The sequence below is a fragment of the Parasteatoda tepidariorum genome, chromosome 6 (assembly GCF_982258835.1).
Source record: "Parasteatoda tepidariorum strain Cologne lab strain chromosome 6, Ptep-v5.0, whole genome shotgun sequence".
Taxonomy (NCBI): Eukaryota; Metazoa; Arthropoda; class Arachnida; order Araneae; family Theridiidae; genus Parasteatoda; species Parasteatoda tepidariorum.
The window spans coordinates 60,686,191-60,696,434 of NC_141760.1; the positions used below are offsets into that span (position 1 = coordinate 60,686,191).

Consider the following 10,244-nt stretch of genomic DNA (forward strand, 5'->3'; position numbering starts at 1 on the left):
AGGGGACCGTTAAAACAATATACGAGAAAACTAAGGATACGAGAACGATGAATCCACATTGCACTGTAATACGTTATTATGCATTAGGTCCACAATCTATGAGTAAATAATGCATTCATACCCGTTAGAAATTTTTTCATTTAATCGAATATTTTTAAAACGGAAGTCATGTATTTCAACTAAAATATGTAACAAACTTATCGATAATAAACAAATTTTAATGAATTTTATAAAAAAAATCTAACTAACATTATTAGTCTTAAACTTTGTTTTTCACAGATTTGCATTATATGTTATTTTGTTATTTTACAAAATTGTGAAAAGATATATATATAATATAAGATAATATATATATATATATATATATATATATATATATATATATATATATATATATATATATATATATATATATATATATATATATATATATATATATATATATATATATATATATATATATATATATATATATATATATATATATATATATATAGTTTATTAGTTGTTTAGACTGTATTTGTTTAGATTGGCATTCATCTTAATTTATTAAATATTGAATAACGTAATAAATATAAATAACACTTCGCTTCAGGAATGTCCCCATTTAAAGGGATTGTTTTTGCTGGCTTGTGCTAAAATAAATTTTTCACGAGAAAAAACATTCTAAGAAAATCATGACAAATGTTTGAAAGTTCCTTCTTTAAAATTTAGATTTCTTCTTCTATCGCGTAGAATAAAGAAAGAGAAAAAGAGAATGATGCGTAGAAAATAATTTTTTCTTTTTTAGTTTTATTCAGTGTGTAATCAAGTTTTTTCAACTTTCATTCATTTTAAGTGTGTAATAGCAATACAATAGATGAGTTGATTTGAAATAATAATTTGAAGTTAATATTTAGAAATAAATGGAATTAAATATTATCGTCACAATTTGATAACAATTTGAAACAGAAATTCAGTATACAATTTTATAGATAAGTTAATACACATCTTAAGCAAGTTTTCAGAAAAAAATAATTCTTAATCATTAGTTTTTAATTATCTCTCTTTTATTTTTGATTGAAAAAGTGCATAATTAACACATCTACGTTTTAAATTGGACGCTATCAAATTACAGAACATTAAAAGAATAACCAAAGATATTTAAATCAATTCGAACAAACTTTAAACATAAATATATTTTTACGGTCTTTTGGTAAACGGGATATAAAATGCACATTCATAGTATGGCCTGTTATATACTTCTCCAGAATTTCTTCAACTGATGTTAATTTTAGGTTAGGGTTTAATCATTGTATACACCAAACAATAATTTATAACAAATATTCCAGACAGCAGATATTTTTATAGATTTTTAAACATTAAAAAATAAAAAAAAATATTACAGAATAAAATATTATTAATTAATTCTTCCACCACTCGAAAATAAATTTAAATTACTTGTTCAATTGAGTAGAGATACGTTAAAAGTTTTTGAAAATCAAGTTCATTTTAAATTCTTTGTGAAATAATAATATTTTAAATCATGAAACAATTTCTTCTCACGATACTTTTCAGTCTAACTCTCTAACAAATAAATACAAAGACATTTTATGAGAAAAAACAGAAGGCAATTCTTAATTCATACACTCTTTATCATTTGAATTATTATCATTGTTAGTTTCTAATTTTTCTCGAAATCTCAAAATGGTTTCTTCTGAGAGGTAATTTATAAACATAAATAATTATTCAGAAATTTGCGGTAATTCTACAAGTAATCAGTGAATCTTTTAAGAACATTAATATTTCATTTGTAGAAATCTAAGCCGTATCTACAATTTTTCTCACAAAGTGAAGCTCATTAGTATGACTTTCTTTACTTATTATAAATAATATAAAAAATATTTTAATAAATCTAAGACATAGTGCAAGTGCGGCCAATGTCATTATTTCATAATACGATTCATAATCTGATAAAATATGAATATTATAGTAAAATTATAAACCTGAAGATTTTTAGGATTCAAAAAGAATATATCACTCCACTTTTTATAAATGTGTATTTATTTTTAATTAGGATGTGTCAACATAAAAAGAACGTTACAAAAGGTTTAAAAAAGGAATTTAGAAATTCAAATCAAATATGCATTGCTAGGAAGCGTGGTTGAAGTCAAAGATTAAGTAAACATTTATATTTTGAAATTAGTGCGTTAATGTTTTAATTCGAGATTTAGAAGGAATTATTATAGTATAACTACATATTCTTTTGTTTAAAGACTTCAAAAATGTCAAATTAAATATGTATAAAAGGAAAATATCACAATTGTATACTTGCACATCAAGAAGAAGAAAACGATCTCGGATTCCCACAAATGTTACCTATGATCTCAGCCCCAGCTGATCGCTTATAAGCAAAATGGCACCCCAGTAAGCACACACCTCACGGCAAACGTAAGGCCGTAAGCTGGCATTCTAGGTAGGGTAACGGCAAAAGGCAAGTACAATAGGGTCCTTTATCGTTTGTTTTGAGGCATTTCAGGAAGAGGCGGAATAACTCTTCACCTATACAGGCCCGAAAAATAAAACCGTTGTTTGGCCTCTTACACTTAATTAGTTACTGGACCTTTATTGTATACCGTTATTTGGCCTCTTACACTTAATTAGTTACAGGACCTTTATTGTATACCGTTAATTAAGTGTAATGTTACAATAGATTAATAATGAATAGATGCAGAGTTGGTAAAAAATGTGCTTTTAACTCAAAAATTTGAAAAAAATCAGGAGAGAATGGAAAAAATCCATAAAACGTTAACCGTATTTTTGAGAGGAAAAAAACAACTTTTATTATTCTTTGAAAACTGCTAATTTTTTACATAGAATATTAAAAACTTGAATTATATTATTTTACTATAATCTAAATATACTTTATGTGGTATTACCTATTATATTTTTTAAAAAAATAATTTTATTAAAAAATAATCATTTTAAATTTTATTAAAATTTTTAAATAAATATATATAATTATTTATTTTTTCTTTTTGAAATCATTTTCTGAAGTATAATTTTTAACTCGAAATATAATATATTCTTTCTTTCTAGAAAAATTTAATACATATTCCCTTAAAAATAAGAATAAATATTAATACTTTTAACTAGAACAATTCCTTTGTTCATTGAGAAAAAGTTTTTATTTTTTCGATTGTTTATTATAAAATTTTGTTAAATTTATTGTATTAAACATGTACTTAAGAAAGACTTATTGAATTGAATACTTATTGAAGACTTTTTCTTATTGAAGACTTATTATTATTTTTTTATTGAATAAGCGATACATTTATTTTTAACGTTAAAGGATTCAATAAAAAATCCATCATTTTTGTAATTCATGGTAAAAAAAAAAAATCTAGTATAATTTATTTGATAGCAGTAAAAGGCTAAAGGTCCGTCATTGTCTATTTTTTGTCATTTTAGGAAGAAGCGATATGAAAACTTTTCCCATTGTTTATGTTTTGGTCGCTTGAAAATTATTACTGTAAGCCCCAAATGAAATTAACATAAATTTTTTCCAGACTATGACTCCTTTTTTAAACCTTCTCTAAAACAAAAATGAATAGGTAAGTTTAAAATTCATGTAAATAAAAAAATCTATTTATAGAAAATAAATGAATAAAAAAATATTGTAAATTGCTTAAATCCTCCTAGAAATTATAAATATCTTGAATTTAGAGCAAGGATTTTTAATGAGATGGGCTTTTTTATTACATTAATTTACTAACTTTTATTACAATTTAAGTGTTTTGTAATAATGAATGTATACCATTTATAATAGTAAACGTTTTATTTATATAAATTGTTTTTTATTTTATTTTAATTTTAATATTCATTTCAAATTTAATATCTTAGTTTAATCACTTACTTCTTAAAAACTGGATTCAAAATAGTTTAAATGGTCTTAAGAATTTTGAATTTTAAAAAAATCGTGTTTAAATTTTCTGACTGTTTATAGCAAATGTCTAGTCTAATAAAGTAAATAACTTTTTTTCCCCTAAACTTTTAAGCAATACTTGAAAATAATAATTGTTTAGGAAATTTTATTCTTAAATATACGTTTTTAAGTAATAAAAATACATTTGGATATTTTTATTAATTAAACTTCAAAATTTTAAGCAAATAATTTTTTTTAAAAACTTATAATACAGAATATAAATAAAGATTAAAATTATACTTTCAAAACGTTAATTATAATTATTTTTTATTTGCATTACAAAAATATTTTTTCATGCAGCATTAATTTATTTTTAAAATAGTTTATATACATTAAGGAAAAAAAACTGTTTTGAATGCAATACATAGATGGCGCTGTTTTTTATTTTTTACTTTAGACGTGTTTTCGAGTCCTGCGGATAGATGGCAGAAAATATAAAGTGTAGGGTCTTGTAGGGTTGCCTTTCTTTTAACTTTGATAGAATTTCGCCAATTTACACAGAATGACAGAACACTTAATGGCTTTTGTCCAGGCATAACCAATTGAGGACACTGCGGCGACAATATCCCCCCCCTCTCCCTTCTGCTTACTATAGTCAAGCAAATTTATCATTCATGTGTGGCAAGGGTCTGCACTATTTATTCTAGCATAAAATGTGACATAAATAAAAAAATGTTCTACTGCATATTGCCTTAACCAATTAAATAGCGGAGTAGTTATTTAAAACCATAATTGCGTTATTGAGTTTTATTTTGAAACTAAATTCTTTAAATAGCAAATTAGACAAAATTAAACATTAAATTTCTCTGTTTCAATCTTTCTTTACACTACATTCGTCACATACTTCAATTCAAGTGTTAATAAAAATAGCATTGTATTTAAAGCTGGAAAAAATACAAAAGTTACAGCAGGATTGAAAAAAAGTCACCGATTTTTTCTTCTACGAAGTCGATATAAGATTTAAATAAAAATGCATTGTGTGAAAAATTACTCATTTTCCAGTAATGTTCCCTAGTTGTAGAAAAATGAAAGAAACATAACAATACAAAATAATAAACATATATTTAATCATTTTCAAAATGTCATTTGCAAAATGTTTCCTATACATGAATTAAAAACATTGTTTTTTTCTCACAAGGGGTTTTGGGTTAACAAATTTTAAAATTGTGCTATGTTTTAAATCTTAGGAACTAATAACAGAAATATGGCTGAAATATTAAAATAACGGTAAGAGAACCGAAATTTTATCTGTTTGTCCCATTAAACTGTAGGTATAGTTTTAAATTTACGGTAAATTTGCAAATCAATATTTCAGAAAAGGCATAACTATTTAGACGAAATTGAATGATTATGTAATTAGAACTAAGTGGAGCTCTTTTAACCATAAACTGGTGAAAAATGAAATAGTATTTCATGCTGCCGAATCGACTTGGCAATTTTCATAGTACAAAACGAATCCAATGAATCATTTTCATACCTCCTTTTTAAAGAGTGCAGTTCTTTTTGAACTAATTTATTGAAATCCGGTTAAAGTTTGACGTTAATTTAAAAAAAATTCAAAAACAGGTCATAATTCGTAAACATGCAAATATTTAAATATATTAAATGTTTTTCAGATAGTGACGATAATTTATACCTTGACTGCAGCAGATAAATTTTTATCAATTGATCAGCTTCTACAGTCCTTTTTTAGAGACAATTTTAAATATTAATCATACGCTTACTGATAATAGTTGTTCGACACAATTTATTTTTATGTATCCTTGTTTTCTACATGGAGGCACCGTCACCTGTTCGCTACGCTCGATAATCCCTGTAGTTGAATCTCATTCATCAAGTTTGAAATAATTGAAGATCAAGTACAAATTGTTTTCTTCCACTTTTTTAAGTAAAAATTACGATTGGATTGCCAGCAGTTGCATTTTAAGGATTCCTAAGTTTTGACAAATGAAGAAGAAGGAAAAACGGTCTCGCCGAGAGTTATTACGCATTGAAGATGTTCTATGGAAAAAGCAGTTTATGCCCGCGCGCAAATTCGTTTTTTTATTCTCTCAGATCTAGAGGCATTTGGCACAAACTGTTCTTAACAATGTTCTTAAAAGTTTTTTTTTTCCTGAAAAGTCGATTAAAAATTATTTGCTTAATGTAAAATTATTATACTTTTATTTAAGTTCATTATATTAACTTGTTAATTTTGACAAAATAAAAAGGATAGCTGGATTTGAATGATAAATAACTGCGCTTAAAAAAATTACATTTTAGAAAGGCAGAGTGTGCGACACAATGAAAAGAATTTATAAATTAGAAGTAATTTTTTCTTGTTAACCGATCATATAAGAAACAATTCTTATTTCTCTTTATTCTACACATATTTTCAAATGTCGGTATAAAATGTCGAAGTTTTATATTTGGCAACACCTAGCCTTTTTCTATATAATATTTTTTTCTTTATTTTCATTATTTTTAATATTAAGTCAAGAGGGATATTATGAAAATCGCGTAAATTAAAACTTTTTCCACAACAATCAATAAATAATTATTAGTTAAAGAAAAAATGAAAAAAAAACTTTTAAATTGTAATAACTTTCAAACAAATAAGAGTTTTTAAAAGGAAATAAAGACTCTATGTTACGGTTAAAAAGAAATTTGGCTCTTTCAGCATACCAAATTTAACTTCCGCAGCTGAATTCTTGCGGTCACAGAGCGGCCCGCATGTTACTTTTCTAACAAGTATAAGAGTAAAAATAATCTTGACTTAATTTTAGAATTATTTTTTAATTCCATTGTAATCTCCGTTCAATTTCCTACATATTAACGTAATTTGAAGTTTCTAAATCAAACAGTGTTTGATAAAATGTAACGGTAAGTTGAAAACCCCAAAACAGTGGCGGTATCAGTGACCTTTTCAGTTTTCTGACAGAGAAGGAAATTTATTCAGTTTTCTGACAGAGAAGGAAATTTATTAATATCTGCTCGTTTCACGTTAATTTAACAATCAGTTTATTTTTCCAACTTCACATAAAAGGAATTTTCAGGAATGGTCAGTGTTAATGCTATTATTCTAGGTTCTTATGCGTTCGCACTTTTCGATTAGACCAATTTAATCGATTAGATTAACTTCAACACTATTATCTTAAGTAAAGAATTCTAAGAGTCATGAAAAAAATCATGATAGCATCTCGAAAATCAAAAAGCATCTCGAAATGATATAATTAAAAATAAAGAAGATAATTTTTGAAATTCTTGGAATTCATTGTTTTACAGACTGACCTTTTTCTTTTTACTTTCACCAGAGGGGAAGGAACGCTAGCCAACTAATGAGTTTTGAGGATTTGAATCTTAAGAATTGCTGGTTGATACGAATTTCGTACCCGGCTGACATAAAATATTCCAAGTGATAGACGCATCGTGGATTATTAGAGTCCCATCTTCGTCTTGCTAATCACGGGAGGTTTTCGTGGTTTATCTCACCATGAAAAAGTTCTCCACGAAGGCAATTCGTTCCCGATACTTTTGTACAGGAGTTCTCTTATTTCTTGGTTTAGATTCAAAATTACAAGGATATAAAGTTGAACACTGGTAACCATGAGATCAAATTCGGGTTGGCTGTTCAACAACAGTTATAAAATAAAATTACAAAGGATTACAGAAAAATGAACAGAGAGTGCGATGAAAATGAAAATGACTATTCTATAATTAGTTTGGAAATTGTTATCTGCAAAATCTGGTGTAAAAAAATACTGTACTGGCTGCTTTGTAGAACACAGAAATGCAAATACTAATTAGAAATTTTGCGCTCTGTAAAGGCTAATTTTGATCTTGAAATTAAATATGTTCGAAAATTAATTGCAATTTTATTATTGCCTTTTACGCACCTTTTTTCTTCTTCTTTTTCTTTTCACGTGATTGTTCTTATGATGAGTTGTAGAGAAAATTTCGATTTCGATTGTTAACTTAAAAATCACTAATTGTTAATAAAAAAATACTGCGATTGGTTGATATGTTTGCTAGAAAAGAAAATTTAATCAAAACTACCAAAATATTGTAAAACTTACTTTATTTCCGGCTATAGGGAAAAACCAAAAAGCTCAGTATTTTTTAACGAAGTGGTTTAGTAATGTTTTCGGTAAAGTAATAAAAAATTTAGATTTTATAATATGAGTTGAAATGCGAAAAACGTGGTAAAATTTTATAATTTTACCATGATAGTTTAGAGCACTGTATAAAAACCATTTGTTCAGAAAAATTTACTATTCAGTTTTATATTTTTTACTAAATGTGAGGTTAAAAGAGCTATAATTTTGAAAGCTAGAGTATCCGGTTAACTGCTATCATTTTAACAAAAAAATTACCAAATAAATGGTTTAAATACTTGGTTTTATTAACAGAGCTATGGTTTTGTTTTGAAAAAATGTTATTATCATAGAATGCGGTAATTTAAGAAAAACTTTTTCTTCGCGTAGTTGGCTGAAAGGTAACTTGGTTAAAATTTAATTTGCTGAAAAGGCGGATTTATGTGTAAACTTAACAAGAATTTTGTTTTGAAATTCCAATATGTTTGAAAGCAATTGAAAATTTAAATACTCATTCGTTATATCTTTCTTTAAGTTTTTTTGCTTTAAATATTGACCATTGACTATTTATCCATTGTCATAAAAAATTTATTTTATAAACATGCGCTCAAGTTGTTGTCAATAAAAAGTAGCGAAAGACAGCCAGAGAGAGAGAGATTTGTTTGTTGCCTAATATCACTCTTAATAATTATATTGAAATTTTAAAAACAATAAACTTAATAAATAACGCTAAAACCGTTCCCTGTTTAAACTTCAATAAGTCTTGTTAACGAGTAATATTACTTCTCATTTTTTTTTCTTCCAGTTGAGTTACACAATCTAAATTCCTTAAGTTTTTTTTTTCTTTCAAGTACAGATAATTATTTTTCAAATTTATTAAATCCTCTATTTCATTATGCTTAGCAAAATGTTCTTACATAAAGCTGCAATACTTGTATATTTTGAAAATAAAATGTTATGTGTTTTGCGAAAAGTGAAAAATATTGCAGCTTAAGGAAGTATATATAAAGAAAAAAAATCAATGATGAATGAACGATAAGCAATTACGGGAGTGAGCGGAGTAAGAAAAGGGTAAAGCCTGCTATTTTTTATTTTTGTATAAATGGAATGATTTTTAAACAAAATATAGACAGGTAATTTTTAACTATGCATTTAATGAAATATTTAAAGTTTCAAATGATAAAATAAAAAATAACGTTTTTCATGTGTTATAGCTATGCAAATAATAGCAAAATAAAAACTGATGTTACTTCAAAAAATTTCGATGCATGTTTTGAAATATAAACTGCGTGTATATAAGTGTGTTTCAAAGTATAAATTTAAAATATAAACTAAATAAAACTGTTTGAAAACTAATAATGGATTTCTAAAATCAATGTTGTTGCTTAAACGTAAATAAAATAAAGTTTTAAAGTTAAAGTTACGATTTTTATGTTAAAGAATTTAAAAATCCTGAATTTTAATGCCATAGAAAGTATAAATATGCATAGCTAAATAGAATTTCATCGTATGAATATCATCTGTAAGAAAGTTAAAAGAACATCATTATCCTTATAAAGATAGTTAAAAGAAGTAAGTATTTAGTAGAAAAATAAAGTAACCTCAAATTTTTGCTTTAAGTATCCAAGGTAATGAATTTGTTGCAGTTGGTTATTTAGGATTTTAAATCTTTCTGATCATTAGCTTTCAACTAAAAATATAATTATTTTTTAGTAATGTAATTGAATGATATAAAAAAAACCAGTCGTCATGCATTCATTCATAAACAAAAACAAAAAAATTCTTAACTCGGGGAGTGATTTATAAAGACTTTTAGACGAAAATATATGTATATTTTTTTAAAAATTTATAATTTTGTAGTGCTAATATTATATTTTACACAGCCAGTTTGCTAATGTAAATAAATTTGCCCAATTAAAGTTATTTAATTATTTATAAAAAATATTTCATAAAAGTAGAACGTGTTTTTACGTACTAAAATTGTTAAAAAGCTGATGAAACCTAAAAAATGGTTTATTTACTTAAACGTCCTTAATTATGGAATCTTTACTGTTCATTATAAAGAAACGATATTCTAATTTACTACTCCGCAAATCAAAATATATATGTAAGCATTATTTCCCAGTTTATATGTATTAAAAATTTTTCTTACGAAAAGTACTCAAATGAATTTTGACTTCAATAATTTTTTAATTTAGTAAGCTTGC

General features: G+C 25.4%; 1 protein-coding gene across 1 annotated transcript in view; it reads right to left on the minus strand.

The window, feature by feature from the left end:
- The window catches only part of LOC107452296 (uncharacterized), a 163,875-nt gene that overhangs the window by 122,712 nt on the left and 30,919 nt on the right, over positions 1–10,244 (minus strand). The window lies entirely within an intron of this gene.